The following is a 22,431-nucleotide window of genomic DNA, read 5'->3' on the forward strand; positions in this document are numbered from 1 at the left end:
AATTGGTCACCCAAAAAATGCGGCCCTCCGTTGGATTTCAAAATCCCGATGTGGCCCTCGAGCCAAAAAAGTTTACCCACCCCTGCTCTAACCGCTTGGCTACCTGCCGTCCTATCTAAACAAAGAGGTCCTCCATCACTATAGAATGAAGCATCCCTCTCTATATCTCAACCCTCCCTTCAACACAACAATGCGTCAGACAATGATAGCTGTCTATACTGATCTGCAGCCTAGAGGGATGCATGTATGCAGGCATGGATGCTACCAGGAACATGGTCTTGGTAGGTCCAACTCCAATGGCTACAAAAAAATATGCAGTTGAAGACACTGATCCTACAGCTGTGTAGAATGTAGAGAGAGGAGCTGACTGGGGCAGATCTTGGCCTTCTCACTCTCTCTCTCTCGCTCTCTTTTTCTCTGCCCTCCGGCAGCCTGCCTGCCTGTCTCACTTCCTTCCTCTGCTGGACCAGGGTCTTTTCCCCCTACTCAGAAGAATAGAGCCTTTCTTCTCAGCTGCACCCCGGGCCAAGCCTACCTCTGCTCTGGCCTCTGGGTTCCTCCTTGGCAGCCCTGGGTTCCAGAGGCCTACAGTGGAATACAGCTTCAGGATCACTGCTTTTCCTGACTGTGTACCTCTATATTGATGTACTTATGTGATATAGCCAGGTAAGTTACTAAGAAAATATCCTATTTTACAGTATTTCAAAGACCCGGTTATCGTAATTACGATCTTAAGACCTTTGCTACAGCACTGCCCTTGCACAGAGTCCCTGGAAAGAAACCTTGGCTTCTGATTGTCGTGTCTTTACCATCATTAACTGAAGACTTATAGTTTTTATCAAAGATTCTCTGTAATTAGTTATTACGCGATCAACTGATTAATCACGTAACTAATTAACTAAGAAGTCGGGGCACCAAGGAAAAATATTCAGATTACAAAGTTATCATTTCCTAAAATAACTTTTCAGATATTTTATCTGATCAATTAGTCTTCAAATTAATCAATTATTTACTGTACCTCACGTTAGTCTCATTCCAAACATCGTAAATGGTTGGTTATCTGCACGAACCCAGTCTTCACTATGAGTCATCCATACATCAATTGTCTTAAATCATTTATTTATTACTAGCTAAGTAATTCACAGAAATGCATAAACAAACAAACAAACAAAGGTAAATGTAATGATAGGAGGATGTGCCCTAGTGGGCTAAACCACCATGGCGGCTTGTTAGACAAAAGGGGAAATGGGGGTCGACTAAGAAGTCACTACAGAGTGATAATTCTAACAATTGAAATGCTAATCCTTTACACATGAATGCTCACTCATTCGGGAACAATTGCAATCAATATATATATATTTACGCTCAGTGTGTCGTCTTGATCGCTGGTGAAAAGTTTGTGTCTTTTGTAGATCTGTCCGTCTCTCTCCCGGTTGTGGTTAGAGGGGATTGTTCAGGATTGTTCGTTATAGAATGGATGTTTCGGCGGTTGTCGTTCTTCGCGTTCAATGATACCGAATTTCTAGCTGCAGACTAGTAATTAGTATCAAAGACTTGTTCTTATTCTGTCGGTATCGATAGTCTAAGAGTTTAACCACGTGGCATGGTTAAAAGATTTAGCAATGGTCCACAACCTTTGTCCCTCCTAATGGAGAAAACATGGTCTGCAACCTTTAGCCATCTCGTAATTGAGGTAAGTTCGGTCTGCTGATCGAAAAAACCGAATGGGGTTTTATTCAGATAAAGCAAGCAATCTTGTGTTGTTAGATATAGGCCTATTGATAGTCATGATGTGTTGTGCATTGGACATGCTTAAATGATGAACACTGAACGGAGCAACATACAAACATTGACAGAGCAATTGAGGTAAGCCACAACATACACACAATGGTTGTTGAAGAACTGGCCAAAACACACAGAGCTGACTGTAATCGAACCAGCGTTTCAGCTGAAACGCCCAGACAGACAAACAGAAGAGAAAGATGGCTTTAGATATTAAATGAGAACTGAGAGAACAAATGAAAAGAGACCGAGAGCTTAATTAAAGTACACTACAGTACACTACCCAAACAACCACGGCTAATTCTCTGACAGGTCAACACAGGTGGTGACTGGCTCATTCTCCTGCAGCCAGTCATGTGTGAGCCCTCTCATGTCGTCATGCCACGCGCCACTGGGCATGGCTGACACAGAGACGCCGTGTTCGTGTGCCCAGGTTGGCATCGTGTGCCCAGGCTGGCATGGTTGCCCATGCCCGAGGGCCTATGGAAGTGGTGGGCAGGCTGCTAAGCCTGGCAGGTTGGCTGGTGGCGCCTCCCCTGGCACTAGAGAAGGAGCCATTGTGCCATCCTACAGGGCAGAATGCTGCTGTGTGCACTGCCCGCTCCATTGTTCACACGTCAATTGGGGGTCTTTGTATGAGAAGTACAGATAGGCCTCCTTTCCACTACATACCCTGGGCCAACACAGTGAGCTGCCCACTTAAAGTGCACGTGTACAATGTGATCTGGGGGAATGTAAACAATGAACTACCAGTTGGGAGTGTTCCATCTATGGCTGTGATCTCTGCTGGTTAGGAGTTGACAGCAACAAAAAGAAAAATTGCTGAATGCGAATCTACGTAACACTATATAGGCTACTGTAGACCTAACAGGTTTCAGACGGGACGTGGGAAAATATAAGTCCAAAATGGAGAACATCACTAGGGAGTGTGATTTTGCCATTGTGGTTTGGTTTCCATCCACACTCAGTAACGTCATATATGGTAGAGAAGAAACACAATGGCAGACAAGGAAACAATCTGTTTGCGCTATATTACCGTTCCACCCAAACAGTCCGTCAGGCCGTTCCAACAGTACAGACAGTGTCCTGGTGTTTTCCGAACCTCTGGGGTTTTAATAAATAGACATTATGATTCATGTCCTATTCCATCCTCATCTCTTCAGGATCAGAACCTCTGGGGTTTTAATAAATAGACATTATGATTCATGTCCTATTCCATCCTCATCTCTTCAGGATCAGAGGGCATCTGTCCAAAAACAGAATCAATTGTGCGCGTATTATGATGAGAGACACATCTGTGGGAGAGTATGTGTGACACCACTGGATGGTTCAGTGAGTCTCATTCCAGGGGATTTCAATAACGCAGAGAGATTATTACAAAGATAAACAAACAGACTGGAGTGTGAGTCTAGACTAAACGTTGGGTGGCTGTTTCTGGGAAGGTTGAGAAACGTTCTAGGGTCTTTAGAAAAACTGGAGGTGGGTGGGAGGGTACTATGGCAACTCTAGCGTCAGAGCGTGAGGGTGTTGATGTCAGCATGTCTCAGCGCTCCTCCCCTCTCTCCCTCCCTCCTTCTCTCCCTTCTCCTCCGGTTTCCCGGCAGCTCAAGGGAGGGGTACTGCTGGAAGGACATGAATGCTGTGGGTCATGCCAGTCAGACACACTTCAACTCACAGCTGGGCCCAGAGCAGAAAGAGGGAGAGGGAGGATGAGAGGTAGACGGCGAGAGAGTACAAAAAAAGGACAAAAATGTATGAGCTTACCAGGATTGAGGGCAATTACATGTACATATTACCTCAGCACCGGTGCCCCCGCACATTGACTCTGTACCAGTAGCCCCTGTATATAGCCCCACTATTGTTATTTACTGCTGCTCTTTAATTATTTGTTATTCTTACCTCTTACTATATTGGGGGGTATTTTCTTAAAACAGCATTGCTGGTTAAGGGCTTGTAAGTAAGCATTTCACTGTAAGGTCTACCTACACCTGTCGTACTCAGCGCATGTGACAAATACATGTTGATTTGAATTCCATTTCAATTCAGGAAGTACACTAAAATTCCAATTCTCTTCAATGCTTTTCAATGAGGAAAACATTTCATTGTAATTGGAGTTTGGTTCACTTTTTGAGTTGACTGCACTCTGGATAAGAGCATCTGCTAAATTACTAAAATGTCAAATGAGAGAGAGAGAGACTAGGGAGAGAGACGACCAGAGAGAGACAGGCAGAGACCAGAGAGAGAGAGACCAGAGAGAGAGAGACCAGCCAGAGAGACCAGAGACTAGCCAGAGAGACCAGAGAGAGAGCGGGAGAGACCAGAGAGAGAGCGGGAGAGACCAGAGAGAGAGAGACCAGAGAGAGGGAAAGGTTGGATAGGGAAAGTGTGTGTATTTTGGACTCAAGATTAAGGTGTGGCCAACATTTTGGGACTGTCGTTTTCACTCCATTTTCTTTGACCTCTCCTGCCCTCTTCTTTTTACACCGCATTTCCCAATTTCCAGTGACTTGTGCCTGAGGTAGTTGATTGGGACTGGGCCTCCTTACACAGTACAAAAAGCGGAGAAGCGATACCCTTTGAGCTACACCACAAGCTAGACCACAAACAATCAATCTCAAGAGCTACCTTGGGCTTGGAGCTTGTTGAGCCACTGTAATGTCTACTTCACTATGACTGTCTGTCCCTACCGTTCGTATAAAGATTCCAATGCCAGCCCATGTGCACACACCCCTCAGAAGTGAATTACAAGCCGAAGCAAAGTATATAACCGATGGCCCCAGTCTTGTTTGGGTGGGTCTTTTATGGTTCTTTGTCAGTGGTTAACTAGGGTGGGGAGTAATTTTCTCGCTCAAGTTTAGTTTAAAGTTGTATTAGTCGTATGTACAGGATACCCATGGTATACATCGACCAATGAAATGCTTACTTGCAGGTTCCTTCTCGACAATGCAACAATAAGAAATAAGAAAATGTGAATACGAACATAAAATAAATGGCAGTAGAATAGATCAATACATTTCAGCATAAGCATAATACAGGAACAATTTATAGTCCAATATTTACACGTGTTTTGGGAAATGGGGATGGGGGCAAGTGACTAAATTGAGCAGAGCAAGAGTCTGGTAGTAGGCTTGGGTGGTATACCGTATATACCGTATACTAGGGTATTTGAAAATAGCCACGGGATGTTTTTTCAATACCATCAATACCGTTGAAACAAATTCTTTGAAGTCTTTCTATACATTTTAATATTTGCAGCTACTTTTTAAGTACCTGCAGTCACCTTGTGCAATACGTTACGAGATCAAGTTCTTCATTTCGCCTGTCACATTATGAAGATTACCGTAGTTCCCCTGAACAGGTGAGCCTGTCACATTATGAAGATTACCGTAGTTCCCCTGAACAGGTGAGCCTGTCACATTATGAAGATTACCGTAGTTCCCCTGAACAGGTGAGCCTGTCACATTATGAAGATTACCGTAGTTCCCCTGAACAGGTGAGCCAGTCACATTATGAAGATTACCGTAGTTCCCCTGAACAGGTGAGCCTGTCACATTATGAAGATTACCGTAGTTCCCCTGAACAGGTGAGCCTGTCACATTATGAAGATTACCGTAGTTCCCCTGAACAGGTGAGCCAGTCACGTGCTTGTTTGTAAATAGCACAACGGGAGGAAATGGGAGCAGGTGGGTCCTATTGACAGGGGTCGCGTTTTCTATTAATATATGTCATTTAGAAGTCGCTTGTATCCAAAACGACTTAGCCATGCATGCATACATTTTTACTTATGGGTGGCCCCGAGAAAAGTCTGTGTTTTTCTGCTTCAATAGAGTGATCAGGGACGCGCAACGATAGTTTTCCTTCACAGATAATGCATCAGTGCAACACATTCGGCAGAAAATCGCTTCAATTTCATCAGATGACAACAGAAGTGCAAAGCTATTTTCTGCCTGCAGCCACACAAGTAAATGAGCTTACGGTGGAAAAGCAAGGTCTTTTTGAAAGAACAACGCATGCCTATCATATTTCAAATGTTTTGCTTAAAGTTAATCTTGCATTTTACCAGAGAAAATTAGATACACATCAGTCATAACACTGTCTGCAGATAGATAAGAATTCACAATCAGCCATTCTGAGTGGAGAAGTGCAACTGAACCACAAAAAAATGCGTCCCTCTAGCAGAGATGACAATAAGAAGCATTTTAAATCTGCATTTACAAAAAAGTAAGTGGCTGAATGAATAAAGTGGCGGGACATCTTATTGTGTTAGCTTTCTGCCGTGTCTCCCCCGAGCAGAGCAGGCAGGCCCGTTGCCCTAGCGACTCCAGTCTCCACACAGACACAGTGGATACATGCAGCTCCAAAGCCAGTACTGTTCTTCCTTCATACAAGCAAGTGTGGGGCCTCCCGAGTGGCGCAGAGGTCTAAGGCACTGCATCGCAGTGCTAGAGGGGTCACTACAGACCTACGTTCGATCCCGGGATGTATCACAACCGGCCATGATCGGGATCCCCATGCGCACAATTGGCCCAGCGTCGTCCGGGTTAAGGGAGCGTTTGGCCGGGGGTGCTTTACTTGGCTCATCGCGCTCTAGTGACTCCTTGTGGCAGGCCGGGTGCCTGCAGGCTGATCTCGGTTGTCAGGTGAACGGTATTTCCTCCGACACATTGGTGCGGCTGGCTTCCGGGTTAAGTTAGCGGGTGTTAAGAAGCAGGTCATGTTTCGGAGAACGCATGACTTGACCTTCACCTCCCGAGCCCGTTGGGGAGTTACAGCAATGAAACAAGATCAAACATTTGGGAGAAAAAGGGGTTAAAATATTTAAAAAACTGACGGAAGTTTTGTTGTCTGAAGAGAAAGCCTTGAATTGTACATCTTGTCTCATACAATCATTGGTTCCTGTAGGTGCTGGGTAGAGATATGACAGAGAGACGGTCATAGCCCCCTCCTCAGACTTTTTGGCAGAACGCCCAGAATATGGTCTATAAGTTAAGATAGGAGACGGTGCCAGTCACATGCAGGAGCCAAACGGTAATTATGAATTCATTATGATCCATGAATAATGTAAATCATGCAAATATAACTTGTATATGTAAGCAGTATATAACAGAACTAACGGGACTGCCCCGGAAGAGCTCCAGACCGACGTGTACTATGGTGCATTAGGTTTGTTGGAACCTCTCCAGAACCTCTTAAATTTGACTTTGAGTCCCTGGTGGTAATTTCCACAACACAAACATGCCTCAAAACTCCGTTTTAGCGGTTTTCTGGCGCCCACTTGTGTACTTAGCCGGTAATACCATAAATCCCAGAATGAGAGAAACGGTGTGACGACATGAAAATCTCGATACCGCCCAACCCTATCTGGTGATTTGTGAATGCATGAATGTATATGTGTGTGTGTGTGTGTGTCTGTGTGGGCGTGTGCATGAGTCAGTGCATGTGTGCTAAGGTGTGGAGAATCAGAGCAGGTGGTCAGTCCAGTTCAATTGTTCAGCAGTCTGATGGCTTGTAGATAGGAACTGAATGACAATTCTTAAAAATACAGATAAAGAGAAGAATGCAACCTCACGAACGTACATATATAACATAGCATGGTGGTCCTAAGATACCTCTTTAAACCAAATAGCCTCTAGAGCCTATCCCCTAGACCAAGGGGGGGCAATGTACCAGGCACTTCAATCCGGCCCACGAGACATTTTTTTACCCCTTTTTCTCCCTAATTTTGTGGGATCCAATTGGTAGTTACAGTCTTGTCCCATCGCTGCAGCTCCCCTACGGATTCGGGAGAGGCGAAGGTCGAGAGCCGTGCGTCCTCCGAAACATGACCCAGCCAAGCCGCACTGCTTCTTGACACAATGCCCGCTTAACCCGGCCGCACCAATGTGTCAGAAGAAACACGGTACACCTGGCGAATGTGACAGCATGCATGCGCGCGGCCCGCCACGCCATAGGAGTCACTAGAGCGTGATGGGACAAGGACATTCTGGCCGTCCAAACCCTCTCCTAACTCGGACAACGCTGGGCCAATTGTGCGCCGCCTCATGGGTCTCCCAGTCCCGGCCAGCTGTGACACAGCCTGAGATCGAACCCGGGTCTGTAGTGACGCCTCAAGCACAGTGCCTTAGGCCGCTGCGCCACTCGGGAGGCCCACACATATTGATTTTAACAAACAATTGGTCCCCCAAAAAATGCATCCCTCTGTTGAATTCCCAACAGGTTTGCACACCACTGCCCTAGACACTTGTGTACAGCTGAAAGGATTGGAATGGCATATAAATAAAAAACAGCGCAAGGTGGAATTGTTACCATATTACTTCATAATTCCAAACCTTTAAAAGATGCCTAGGAGTAAAAGGAATAGGACACAGCCAGTGTTATCGCCAAGGATCCAATATAATAGACAACACAACAAGTGCTGGCTGGCTGTTATCAGTGACTGTGACCTTGTTGGGGATTTCCAGTAATCAAGACAGGGATAATCTCTGGCTGTTCCAATTTTCTCTCTCCCCATGAATTTACCACCAAGCAGTGTTCTGCTGTCCCTGTTTAGACTGATTGAATGATTTACAGCTTATCTGGCCCAGTGCATGCTGGGTACGACCTCTCAGGGATTACGATTTTTTTTCACACTTTTATGGAGCTGTTTCATAGAGAGAAATGGAAACTGGTGATTCTGGCATAAATTAAGTTTGTCTACTGGAAGTTAAGGGTCATTTGAGGACATTTTGGGTCATTTCAGCCAGTGCTATTTCAAAGGAAAGCATAGTTCTGGAAAAGTGTTTGTATCCATTGAAGAGATATTCACTTCAAAAACTCCCATTACTGGTCAATATTTATATGTACATATTCTTATTCATTACTTTGCACTTGTGTGTATAAGGTCGTTTTTGTGAAATGGTTAGGTTAGATTACTTGTTAGATATTACTGCATGGTCGGAACTTTAAGCACAAGCATTTCGCTACACTCGCATTAACACCTGCTAACCATGAGTATGTGACAAATAAAATTGGATTTGATTTCATAGATATAAAACACATATTTAGTCACAGGCATCAACAGACAAATCTCAGAAATTTAGATATCTCTGAAGACTTTGATCAGCTGAACGACAACTATGAGTCAAAGTACATACTATATCTGATCCGATACAAAATGTTATCTTATGGCCAACTGGCCATTACACCTGAATGAAGCAATCCTAACATCGATCACGCCCACTCTCTTCACAGCCATCTATGGGCCTCCTTCAGCTCTTGTCAAACATCTGAGAACTGCATTGGGAGATTTTCCATTGCTTTGTAAACTGTTCCTTAGTGCTAAAGAGAAGCTCCTGGCTCCCACTCCAGCCTGTCTGCCTGGGGCCTTAAACACAACACTCCCAGCCCTTGGCCCACAGACAAATCAATTTTCACAAGCACATACTGTAGGAGTGGATCTGGACTCCCCCTCAGTACCATAGTGCAGCTTCTGCAGCACAGCTGGCGCAGAGCTGACTGGGTGAGATCACTACAGTACCTCCCCTTCCCTCTACTCTAATGACAGCACGTCTGCAGATTTATGATAGCAATCAGATGGGTTAGCAACTAGTGTTAGCGGCTCTTCTGGCTCTATAGGGGAGAGGATGCAGCTGAGAGTCCTTTACTTTTCAATGGTTTGGGACAGATGTTAGGATGTGACAGGGAAACTACAGGACATGACACACCCAGTATTGAAAGGGTGAGACAGAGAAACAAACAAGGTAACCTTCCCACCATTTTGAAATGAACCATTATTTACGAAATGAACCATTATTATGAACCAATCATATGATTAGTGACTGGAGTTTCTCCTGACCACGTGACTAGGAAAACCTCTGGGTCATAGGTCGTACATTGTAGGCCCTATATATGATGACAATTACTAGAGGTGCCCATCTTGTCATCTTACACATTCAGTCATAAGAACACTGAATGAAATGTAGAATAAAGCAGCGGGGCATATTTCATGTTGACGCGTGAGATATAGACTAGCATGTGTTCCCATGAACTCCATTTTCATTGGCTCGCGTCTGAATACTTAGGAAATGGGAGCCAGGTGTAAACAGCTTGGCTGGAGATCTGGTGGCTGACAGACAGTAGTGTTTCTTTGGGCCTCGGCCCTTTACTGTTTACTACTCTGACGGAAGAGATCACAGCTACTTCCCAGGCCGATCCTGAGCTAGGGGAGCTCAGCGAGAGAACAAAAGATTCATTTTAGTCAGATTAAGTTTCAAGAATTCAATAAAGAGACTTCAGAGAAGGGAGGGAAGGCTGGCTGGCTGTTGGGCCTGGCTGCCGGTCCGATGCGGAACCTGCTTGCACTTTAACATGTTGGCCAGTCCATTTACCTATATAAATTCACAGCCAACCAGCCGATGGGAGGATGACGACAGGCCGCTGGAGAGAGAGAAAGACAAGTCCATCCAAATTGACTCAGACGTTACTCAGCAGGCTATTTCAGGAAAGCGCTGAGATTTCTGTCAGGGGTAAAAAGAGGGCAGGAAAAAGCACCAAAACAGACAGAGGGAGTGAGGGAGACAAAGAGAGAGGGAAGGGAGAAGTTAGGGTAGAAATATGAGAGCATACTTAGCTACCGTATAGGGATAGAGGGAGCATAGGATAGATATACAGAGAAAGAAAGGAAAAGAGAGAAATAGAGAGTGTCTAGGTGGGCATTCAAAAGGTATGTGAAGTGAGTCATGCTGGGGCTGTGATCTGATCTCAGACCTGGCTGTGAAAGCCAGATCCCCCACAGTGCCTTAGGGCATTGAGCCAACAGGTAGACAAGGGAACAAAAGATCTAGAGAATGACATCGCCCAGCCACTACACCCACACAGTTTGACACACACACACACACACACACACACACACACACAAAAAGGTCCAAAGCAGCCATTTTCATCTAAATATCAAATGTAACCCGTTTCAAGAAGCTAGGCTTATGTCGCAAGTCACTATTTCACAGGAGAGGCATTTGATTTGTTTAATTTTTTAAATTTATTTATCAAAATGCATTTTTTTGGCAGAAATGCCTCCTGGAACATATGAACTTCCATGACCCCTTAATAACAGACTTGTATGCCATCTGCAAATACGAATGGAATTGTTAAATTACGAGCCTAGTTGGTTTAGAACCTTCTCGCTAGCTGTGATTGGCTGAGATAATGGATGGGCTAGACATCTGTAACATGTCTACAACATGAGCTGCTCGGTATGTGTAGATAATCCTGGCTACAGCGGCTTTTATAAAATGTATAATGTTAGCCATGTAGAACTGCAAAAGTGTTGCTACTGCACTCAACAACATTGCTGCCCAGAATTTAGCAGGCGCTATCGACAAAGATCAATGGGAAACAGTTGTGACGGACTACTTTCTGCACACGGTCAGTGTGAACCGGAGTGACTTGATACAACAACGGGTCAAACAAGCTGTAGCTAGCTACAGACTAAACTGAAAAAACACGCTGCCATGAAGCGTTCATCCATGTACCTTTATTTGATTTTTTTTATGTATACGCCTTTTTCTCAGAAATTATATATATTTCTTTTAAATTATTTTTCTCCCCAATTTCGTGGTATCCAATTGGTAATTATAATCTTGTCCATTGCTGCAACTCCTGTACGGACTCGGGAGAGGCGAAGGTCAAGAGCCGTGTGTCCTCCGAAACACAACCCAGCCAAGCCGCACTGCTTCTTGACACAATGCCCGCTTAACCCGGAAGCCAGCCACACCAATGTGTCAGAAGAAACACTGTGCACCTGGGTGGGGAGGGGGAAGCTAAAAACTAGCTGTTATTGGCAGAGAGTTTAGGAACTCTTTTTCTTATTGGTCTATTAACTAATTTACCACCTTGTGATGGCACCAGGTAGGCTAAAACGCCATCCCACTAAAACAGGCTGAAATTTCAGGCAGTCTTTTCAAACAGCTTATCACCATTTTCAACATTTCCCAGTATTATTCCAACCTCATAGTGTGGAGATACTTTTGTATATATAGTGTACAGTGGGGCAAAAAAGTATTTAGTCAGCCACCAATTGTGCATGTTCTCCCACTTAAAAAGATGAGAGAGGCCTGTAATTTTCATCATCGGTACACTTCAACTATGACAGACAAAATGAGAAGAAAAATCCAGAAAATCACATTGTAGGATTTTTAATGAATTTATTTGCAAATTATGGTGGAAAATAAGTATTTGGTCAATAACAAAAGTTTATCTCAATACTTTGTTATATACCCTTTGTTGGCAATGACAGAGGTCAAACGTTTTCTGTAAGTCTTCACAAGGTTTTCACACACTGTTGCTGGTATTTTGGCCCATTCCTCCATGCAGATCTCCTCTAGAGCAGTGATATTTTGGGGCTGTTGCTGGGCAACGCGGACTTTCAACTCTCTCCAAAGATTTTCTATGGGGTTGAGATCTGGAGACTGGCTAGACCACTCCAGGACCTTGAAATGCTTCTTACAAAGCCACTCCTTCGTTGCCCGGGCGGTGTGTTTGGGATCATTGTCATGCTGAAAGACCCAGCCACGTTTCATCTTCAATGCCCTTGCTGATGGACGGAGGTTTTCACTCAAAATCTCATGATACAGGGCCCCATTCATTCTTTCCTTTACACAGATCAGTCGTCCTGGTCCCTTTGCAGAAAAACAGCCCCAAAGCATGATGTTTCCACCCCCATGCTTCACAGTAGGTATGGTGTTCTTTGGATGCAACTCAGCATTCTTTGTCCTCCAAACACGATGAGTTGAGTTTTTACCAAACAATTCTATTTTGGTTTCATCTGACCATATGACATTCTCCCAATCTTCTTCTGGATCATCCAAATGCTCTCTAGCAAACTTCAGACGGGCCTGGACATGTACTGGCTTAAGCAGGGGGACACGTCTGGCACTGCAGGATTTGAGTCCCTGGCGGCGTAGTGTGTTACTAATGGTAGGCTTTGTTACTTTGGTCCCAGCTCTCTGTAGGTCATTCACTAGGTCCCCCCGTGTGGTTCTGGGATTTTTGCTCACCGTTCTTGTGATCATTTTGACCCCACGGGGTGAGATCTTGCGTGGAGCCCCAGATCGAGGGAGATTATCAGTGGTATTGTATGTCTTCCATTTCCTAATAATTGCTCCCACAGTTGATTTCTTCAAACCAAACTGCTTCCCTATTGCAGATTCAGTCTTTCCAGCCTGGTGCAGGTCTACAATTTTGTTTCTGTGACTGTTTGAGGTTGTGGACAGGTGTCTTTTTATACTGATAACAAGTTCAAACGGGTGCCATTAATACAGGTAACGAGTGGAGGACAGAGGAGCCTCTTAAAGAAGAAGTTACAGGTCTGTGAGAGCCAGAAATCTTGCTTGTTTGTAGGTGACCAAATACTTATTTTCCACCATAATTTGCAAATAAATTCATTAAAAATCCTACAATGTGATTTTCTGGATTTTTTTTCTCATTTTGTCTGTCATAGTTGAAGTCTACCTATGATGAAAATTACAGGTCTCTCGCATCTTTTTAAGTGGGAGAACTTGCACAATTGGTGGCTGACTAAATACTTTTTTGCCCCACTGTATGTGGACACCCCTTCAAATTAGTGGATTTGGCTATTTCAGCCACACCAGTTGCTGACAGGTGTATACAATTGAGCACACAAACATTGGCAACATGACACCTTCACAGGATTCCACCTTTCCAACAAGTCAGTTCGTAACATTTCTGCCCTGCTAGAGCTGCCCCGGTCAATTGTCTGCGCTGTTATTGTGAAGTGGAAACATCTAGGAACAACAACAGCTCAGCCTCGGTGTGGTAGGTAACACAAGCTCACAGAACGGGGCGAGGGCTGAAGCACATACAAATCATCTGTCCTTGTTTGCAACACTCACTACGTGCGTAGCACGCGCTCCAGCAGGTATATCTCACTGGTCACCCCCAAAGCCAATTCCTCCTTTGGTCATCTTTCCTTCCAGTTCTCTGCTGCCCATGACTGGAACGAATTGCAAAAATCTCTGAAGCTGGAGACTCACATCTCCCTCACTAGCTTTAAGCACCAGCTGTCAGAGCAGTTTCCAGATCACTGCACCTGTACTTGCCTCATCCCCATACTGGTATTTATTTATTTATTTGGCTCCTTTGCACCCCAGTATCTCTACCTGCACATTAATCTTCTGCCGATCTACCATTCCAGTGTTTCATTGCTATATTGTAATTACTTCGCCACCATGGCCTATTTATTTCCTTAACTTACCTCATTTGCACTCACTGTATATAAACTTTTTGTTTTCTTTTGTTCTACTGTATTATTGACTGTTTTGTTCTCAACTAGCCTACCTGGTTAAATAAAGGTGAAATAAAATAAAACTACCGAGTTCCAAACTGCGTCTGGAAGCAACATCAGCACAATTTATATTTAACTAGGCAAGTCAATTAAGAACAAACTCTTATTTACGATGATGGCCTAGGCAAGTCAATTAAGAACAAACTCTTATTTACGATGATGGCCTAGGAACTTGCCTAGTTAAATATAAATTGTCTAGTGGAAAGCCTTCCAATAAGTGTAGAGGCTGTTATAGCAGCAAAGGGGGGACCAACTCCATATTAATGCCCATGATTTTGTTATGAAATGTTCAACGAGCACGTGTCCACATACTTTTTGGTCAGTGTGTGTGTGTGTATATGTATATGTGTATATATATATATATAAAAAACACACGGAAAAATCTAGTTTTTGACTGCACTGGACCTTTAAGGGATTCATGACAAACACCTCACTCATTCATTACAGAAACGGATCGTTAATCACATGAATGCAACATGCGTCATGTCTGTAAGTAAATTGGTTTCTGGGAAATTACAGCAGAAAGTTCATGTAGTGGAGGATGTGCTTCACCTCGTTAAAGCCAGACAGCCTTAATTGGGAAACCTAATCTCATTGAATCTATCAAGATTGAATCAAGGTCTTCCCAGAGCTAGGATAGATTGCCCTGTGCAGTGAGCATATGCCAGACAGAACTGTCTACTGAATGAGTAGCACACATTCCATACATAAGATGGGTAACTTACTGTATGACCCTACCGTACATATTTTGATTTGTTAAACAGTTTTTTTGTTATTCATTTTTTATTTATTTAACTAGTCAAGTCAGTTAAGAACAAATTCTTATTTTTAATGACAGCCTAGGAATAGTGGGTTAACTGCCTTGATCAGAGGCAGAATGACAGATTTTTTTACTTTTGTCAGCTCAGGGATTCGATCTTGCAAACTTTCAGTTACTAGTCCAATGCTCTAACCACTAAACTACCTGCCGCCCCATGATTACCAATAACACATGATTACATATGTGTTTTTTCATAGTTTTGATGTCTTCACTATTATTCTACAATGTAGAAAATAGTGAAAATAAAAACCCTTGAAGGTTGACTGGTATTGTATATAAACGCAACATGTAAAGTGTTGGTCCCATGTTTCATGAGCTGAAATAAAAGATCCCAGAAATCATCCACACCATTTGTCCTTTGCCAAGATAATCCATCCACCTGACGGGTGTGGCATATCAAGAAGCTGATTAAACAGCATGACCATTACAGGTGCACCTTGTGCTGGGGACAATAAAAAGCCACTCTAGAATGTGCAGTTTTGTCCCACAATGCAATGTCACAGATGTCTCAAGTTGAGGTAGCATGCAATTGGCATGCTGACCACAGGAATGTCCATCAGAGCTGTTGCCAGAGAATTGAATGAATTAAACTGCCTCCGTCGTTTTAGAGAATTTGTCAGGCATAAACTACGGACAATGAACACAATTGCATTTTATCATTGGCAATTGGAATGCAGAGATACTGTGATGAGATCCTGAGGCCCATTATCGTGCCATTTATCTGCCACCAGCACGTTTCAGCATGATAATGCACGGCCCCATGTCGCAAGGATCTGCACACAATTCCTGGAAGCTGAAAATGGCCCAGTTCTTCCATGGTCTGCATACTCACCAGACATGTCACCCGTTGAGCATGTTCAGGATGCTCTGGTTCGATGTGAACAACAGCCAGTTCCCGCCAATGTCCAGAAACTTCGCAGTCATTGAAGAGGAGTGGGACAACACTCCACAGGCCACAATCAACAGCCTGATCAACTCTATTGGAAGGAGATGTCGCGCTGCATGAGGCAAATGGTGATCACACCAGATACGGACTGGTTTTCTGATCCACACCCCTACTTTTTTTTTTAAGGTACCAACAACTGCTTATCTGAATTCCAAATCATGTGAAATCCATAGATTAGGGAATTATTTCAATTGACTGATTTCCTTGTATGAACTTTTAACTCAGTAAAATCTTTGAAATTGTTGCAGGTTGAGTTTATATTTTTGTTCAGTGTATATTAGACCGATAGTGTACAACAGGAAGAGGAAGTAGAACTTTCGACCTCTCTCGTCTGCTTCTGCCCACTGCACCTGAACTGTGGAGAGACTTTGATCCCTGTGTTTGCTCTGCAGGGAGGGAGTCGGGTTGCTATGTTTGGTGTGTCGCACCTATTCCACGATTAAATCTGCTGTTACGGCAACAAATTAACGTTAACAAGCCTGAAATGGGAGAAGTTGCCAGGCCCTATTTGTTCAGCACTTTCATAGTGGTTAAAGAATTAGTTCGCTTTTTTTTTTTTACAACCAAATCTAAATGTTTATGTAAATAGCATGTTATAGAAGGGTCCAGACACTTGCGAGTCTACTTGTTTTGAGAAACTTACTCCAACCAGCAATTCACTTCCTCATCCTTGTTGTGCAGTACAGGGGCTCTGAAAGATCTTGAACAAATGCTCCAAAAACACGTCTTTTTAGAAATGGAAACACTCTCAGTTTAGTGATTCAGGTCTTTCCAGCCGGTGTATTCTATTTTGTGTGACTCGAGCAGTTTCCCCTATCCAGCTGTTCCATTCTCCATGTAGCCTGCTGCTAGAATGAACAGTCACTCTAGTCGCAACCAAATGGTATAACGTTGCAGATAAAATTCAGAATGACAATTACATGTGTACAACATCTAAAGACCTGCATCACTATACAGAGCTTTTCCGTTTGGGCTTATTTTAGTATTTTTGGAGCATGTGTTCATGTTTTTCAGAGCCCCCGTACTGCACAACGAGGATGAGGAAGTGAATCGCAGGTTTGGATAAGTTTCTGAAAAAAAAAGTTTCTTTAAAAAAAAAGTATCTGGAACCATCTATAAAATAGAGATTTGGTTGTAAAAAAAAAAAAAAAGAAAAGCACAATTCTCCTTTAGAGCCATAGGATACACTGCAGATACTGGGTTACAGTGGGGCTCAATGGTAGACCAGACACACAAACTCAATTTCGCAGAGTATGCCTTTCCTAGCCAGAGTGGACTCTAACAACTCTCCCTGAGGAATTGGGAGGTGCTTTCATGCAGATACAGTCCCACTCTGAGCAGGAAGTGGAGCGCCAGTTCTGTGTACGGTACATGAAAATCATGAGCCTATTCCTCATGTTGTCATCCGAGTGTTATTTTAATCTTGTCATCATAACTTCAGTAGGATTTGCAATCTCGACATTGTGCCTTGTCAGATAGTTTCAGCCAATATTCAGGCTTAGAGAGGACATGCAGAAACAATGAAATGTGAGGCCAAAGAAAGGGAAATGCCAATGGGAAAAGGCAGCTTTCCTTTGCCTTCCTCCAGATGCCATATTTTTGTCTCCTTCCTTTCCCAATCCCCCGAAACCCTCTTAGGAGTTCAAAGATCAAACCAATTGAAACGACGATAGACACAGAAAAATAGTAGCTTTGTATACTACACAAAAAGAGTAATACTGTAGTCCCTAAGGGATACCACCATCTTCATGTTTTGATTAGGTGTAAAGCATTATCTCTTGGCTGGCAAAAGAAACCTGCATCCTAATCTAACCAACCCAACACAACTAGAGTAGTGTTGAAGGCTAGTTGTAACTATTTTTCTCATTAATTAAAAAATAAAACACGTTTTTTTTTTTTTTTAAGTACACATTTTCAAAGAAATGTCTCAATCTGGTATTTATTAGGATCCCCATTAGCCACTGCAAAAGCATCAGCTACTTAGGGTCCACATAAAACAGTACAGAACATTTTTAGTCAAGGCCTGAAATACATACAGTGCATTCGGAAAGTATTCAGACCCCTTCACTTTCCCCACATTTTGTTACAGCCTCATTCTAAAATGTATTCAATTGTTTCCCTCACCCCCTCAATCTACACACAATACCCCATAGTGACAAAGCAAAAACGGGTTTAAACATTTTTGCAAATGTATTAAAAATGTAACTGAAATATCACTTTACTCAGTACTTTGTTGAAGCACCTTTGGCAGCGATTACAGCATCGAGTCTTGAGTATGAGGCTACAAGCTTGGCACAGCTGTATTTGGGGAGTTTCTCCCATTCTCTGCAGATCCTCTCAAGCTCTGTCAGGTTGGATGGGGAGCATCGCTGCACAGCTAATTTCAGGTCTCTCCAGAGATGTTCGATCAGGTTTGATTCAGGGCTCTGGCTGGGCTACTCAAAAACATTCAGAGACTTGTCCCGAAGCCCCTCCTGCGTTGTCTTGGCTGTGTGCTTAGGGTTGTTGTCCTGTTGGAAGGTGAACCATCGCACCCAGTCTGAGGCCCTGAGCGCTCTGTAGCAGATTTTCAGAGAGGTCATTGATGTACTTTGCTCTGTTCATCTTTCCCCTCAATCCTGACTAGTCTCCCAGTCCCTGAAAATCATCCCCAACAGGATGATGCTTCCACTACGCTTGACTGTAAGGATGGGGCCAGGTTTCTTCCAGACGTGACACTTGGCATTCAGGCCAAAGAGTTTGATCTTGGTTTCATCAGACTAGAGAAGCTTGTTCCTCATGGTCTGAGAGTCTTTAGGTGCCTTTTGGCAAACACCAAGTGGACTGTCATGTGCCTTTTACTGAGTGGTTCAGTAAGTCCAATCTACCATAAAGGCCTGATTGGTGGAGTGCTGTAGAGTTGGTTGTCCTTCTGGAAGGTTCTCTCATTGCCACAGAGGAACTCTGGAGCTATGTCAGAGTGACCATTAGGTTCGTGGTCACCTCCCTGACCAAGGCCCTTCTCGACCGATTACTCAGTTTGGCTGGGTGGCCAGCTCTAGGAAGAGTGTTGGTGGTTACAAACTTCTTCCTTTTAAGACTGATGGAGGCCACTGTCTTCTTGAGGTCCTTCAATGCTGCAGGAATGTTGCTGTACCCCTCCCCAGATCTGTGCCTGCACACAATCCTGTCTCAGCGCTCTAAGGACAATTCTTTATACCTCATGGCTTGGTTTTTGCTCTGATATACACTGACAATGGTGGGACCTTATATAGACAGGTGTGTGCCTTTCCAAATCATGTCCAATCAATTGAATTAACCACAGGTGGACTCAAGGATGATCAATGGAAACAGGATGCACCTGAGCTCAATTCCGAGTCTCATAGCAAAGGATCTGAATACTTATCTAAATAAGGTATTTATTACATTTGTTATATATACACATTTGAAAATTTTCAAAATGTGAAAAAAGTCAAGGGGTGTGAATACTTTCCGAATGCACTGTACATTTAAAACGTCACACAGCCTACATATCAGTACATACACACTATATGGGTCTAATACATAGTACAGTGGAAATTACAATACAATAAATATAAAATGGCTGTGTCTCTTCACAGTCCCCTTTGTGCAGTAAGGCGTTCTTTTATCGTTTTTTAAAAACTGGTTTTATTGCTAGCTTGAGTTACTTGGGGTGGCAGAGAGTTCTATGTAGTCATGGCTCTATTTAATACTGTGCATTTCACAACCTCTGTTCTGGACCTGGGGACTGTGAAGAGGCCTCTGGTTGCATGTCTTGTGTTATACCAATGCATGTCCGAACTGTGTGCCAACTGCACAAAGACCAATAAGCGATGCAGTCAATCTCTCCTCAACTTTGAGCCAGGAGAGACTGACATAGAAACGTAGAAAGGTAAGATCTAGAAAGAGGATGGAGGTTTGGGCATCAGTGAGAGAAGAGAACATTTTTAGCTACTGACAAGTAGAGTGGTTGTCAACTATTTCATCTGCAGTATGTGGGATGCCCGTTTTGGAAGAATAAAAAAATATATACTATTGTTTTGTTAATGGTAGCGGTTTGCCAAAAAAGTTCCCTGCAGACCCAGCAACAGACAAAACAACACTGCCAAAGTGCCATATAAAGACAAACAATGAACAGTGATAACATTGTGCTCCAAATAAAAGTATTTGGTGTACACCCCCAGAGGTGTATATATCAGGAGGTTCCAGAATCAGACATGAGGAAAGAAACTTCGAGACTACCACCTTTCCTTTACAGTTTCCACCATTGTTAGGTTGGATCACAATGGTTTATTTGCTCAGTTCCAATGTGCTGTAGAGGCTTCATGGCCTCTTATCTGCTGACTGGTCCATTGAAGCAAATTCCCAAGACCTTTACTGGAATTTCACTGTTTTCATATGGAACGTTTCCAAAGAGATTGGGCATCTGTTGGGGTTATATTTAGGAAGTTCCTTGGCACTGTGCTCCCTGAGGCCAGACTGTTCAACTTTAAGTCAAACAAAGTAAATGTCAACTGGACAAGCACTCTGGCCAAAAGAAGACGGAAACTAAGCAGGCTACTCCACATCATTTATCATATAGTCACTAGGGGATAGATTCTGATTAGCGACTCAACATGGCTATCATGGGCTGACCACAAAATACACCCCCGAGAGCCACGATGGCATTGAAAGTGGATATTTGGGAAATGTTGCACCTTAAAATAGCTATTGAAGGAGGCAAATAGACGCCTCATGTACTCGTCAGTGTATCCCTTCTCCAAGTGTTTCTCTACGCCTCCTTCACCCTGCTGCACACACACACAGGATGAGAAGGGACAGGGGGAGGAAGTGCTCCTGGTCGGTCACACCCTCTGCAAATAACAACTTGCATACATCCTCTCCACTCTGGCTTGTCCAGCTGGAGGGAAAACAAACAGTAGGTCCAGGGAGAGCTAGGAAAATGATCCATGCAGATCCTGCTGCCTGGCTATCAAATGCAAACAGCTACGTTATAAACTGGATGCTTATCAAGATAGAAACACCAATAAAATCTAATAATTGTGAGGACAGCTTTAGACGTGTGTCTGTGAAAAGACTCTTGTACTGAACTACATGGTCTGTCTGTGGTCTGTCAAATAGTTCCCAAATCCACTATTCAACCCTGACCCTACAAGGTCCAGAGCCTGCTGGTTTTCTACCTGATAATTGCACACACCTGGTGTCCCAGGTCTAAATCAGTCTCTGATTAGAGGGGAACAATGAAAAAAACACAGTGGAACTGGCTTCTAGGTCCCGAGTTGAGTTGGAGGGCACTTTCTCCACTCAGTTACAACCAGGGCTCGCCAACCCTGCTCTTGGAGAGCTACCATCCTGTAGATTTTCGCTCAGACCCTAATCTAGCACCCCTGATTCTAATAATTGATAAGATTAATCAGGTTAGTTACAACTGGGGTTGGAGTGAAAACCTACAGGTGGGTAGGACTCCAAGAACAGGTTTGGAGACCCCTAGGTAAAACAAATATGACTTGGCACCAATGTTACGTATGATAAAGATAATTTCAGACATAGAAGATGTAGGCCTATGTCTGTTTACACATGCATTCAATAACAGAGCTGCATGTTTCCCATTTCCATGCATGGATTACAAACTGTGGTTTGTATAATACTATAGTTCAGATAGCAAGAGAATATTGACTGGGTTGAGGCCCATTAAAGGATGACAAGTTATATGGATGTTTATTTGTGCAGAAACAAACATTGGAGAGGCTGCCTAGAAAGTAAGGTATTTTGGTAAGCTATTTAATTGATCTTCAGGAAACTAGATCCTCAAGTCTGGTTCTCTGCCATTGTCATGTCTAACACAGGAGGCTGCTGAGGGGAGAACGGCTCATAATAATGGCCGGAACGGAGCAAATGGAATGGTAAACACCTGGAAACCATGTGTTTGATGTATTTGATATCATTCAACTCATTCTGTGAATGAGCATATGAGCACTGTGCATATTTGTAAACAACGACTGGTGCACGAAATCTAAGGAAGTCTCTAGATTTTGCTCGCCTGAAGTTGAGTATATTGTGATAAACTGCAGGCCACACTACTTGCCTAGAGAGTTCTCAGCTATACTTTTCGTTACTGTTTATTTACCACCACAGACAGATGCTGGCACTAAGACCGCACTCAGTCAGCTGTATAAGGAAATAAGCAAACAGGAAACTACTCACCCAAATGCAGCGCTCCTAGTGGCCGGAGACTTTAATGCAGGGAAACTTAAATCAGTTCTACCAAATCTCTATCAACATGTTAAATGTGCAACCAGAGGGAAAAAAATTCTAGGTCACCTGTACTCCACACACAGAGACGCGTACAAAGCTCCCCTTTCCTCCATTTGGTAAATCCGACCACAGCTCTATCCTCCTGATTCCTGCTTACAAGCAAAAATTTAATCAGGAAGCACCAGTGACTCGGTCTATAAAAAAAATGGTCAGATGAAGCAGATGCTAAACTACAGGACTGCTTTGCCATCACAGACTGGAACATGTTCTGGGATTCTTCCGATGACA

At 43.5% G+C, this 22,431-nt stretch overlaps 1 protein-coding gene across 1 annotated transcript in view; it reads right to left on the minus strand.

Moving 5' to 3' along the window:
- The window catches only part of myo1d (myosin 1D), a 126,337-nt gene that overhangs the window by 102,187 nt on the left and 1,719 nt on the right, over positions 1-22,431 (minus strand). The gene's annotated exons all lie outside the window — the stretch shown is intronic.

This window comes from Oncorhynchus mykiss, chromosome 16 (assembly GCF_057628025.1).
Source record: "Oncorhynchus mykiss isolate SJ-2025 chromosome 16, ASM5762802v1, whole genome shotgun sequence".
In the NCBI taxonomy this organism is placed as follows: Eukaryota; Metazoa; Chordata; class Actinopteri; order Salmoniformes; family Salmonidae; genus Oncorhynchus; species Oncorhynchus mykiss.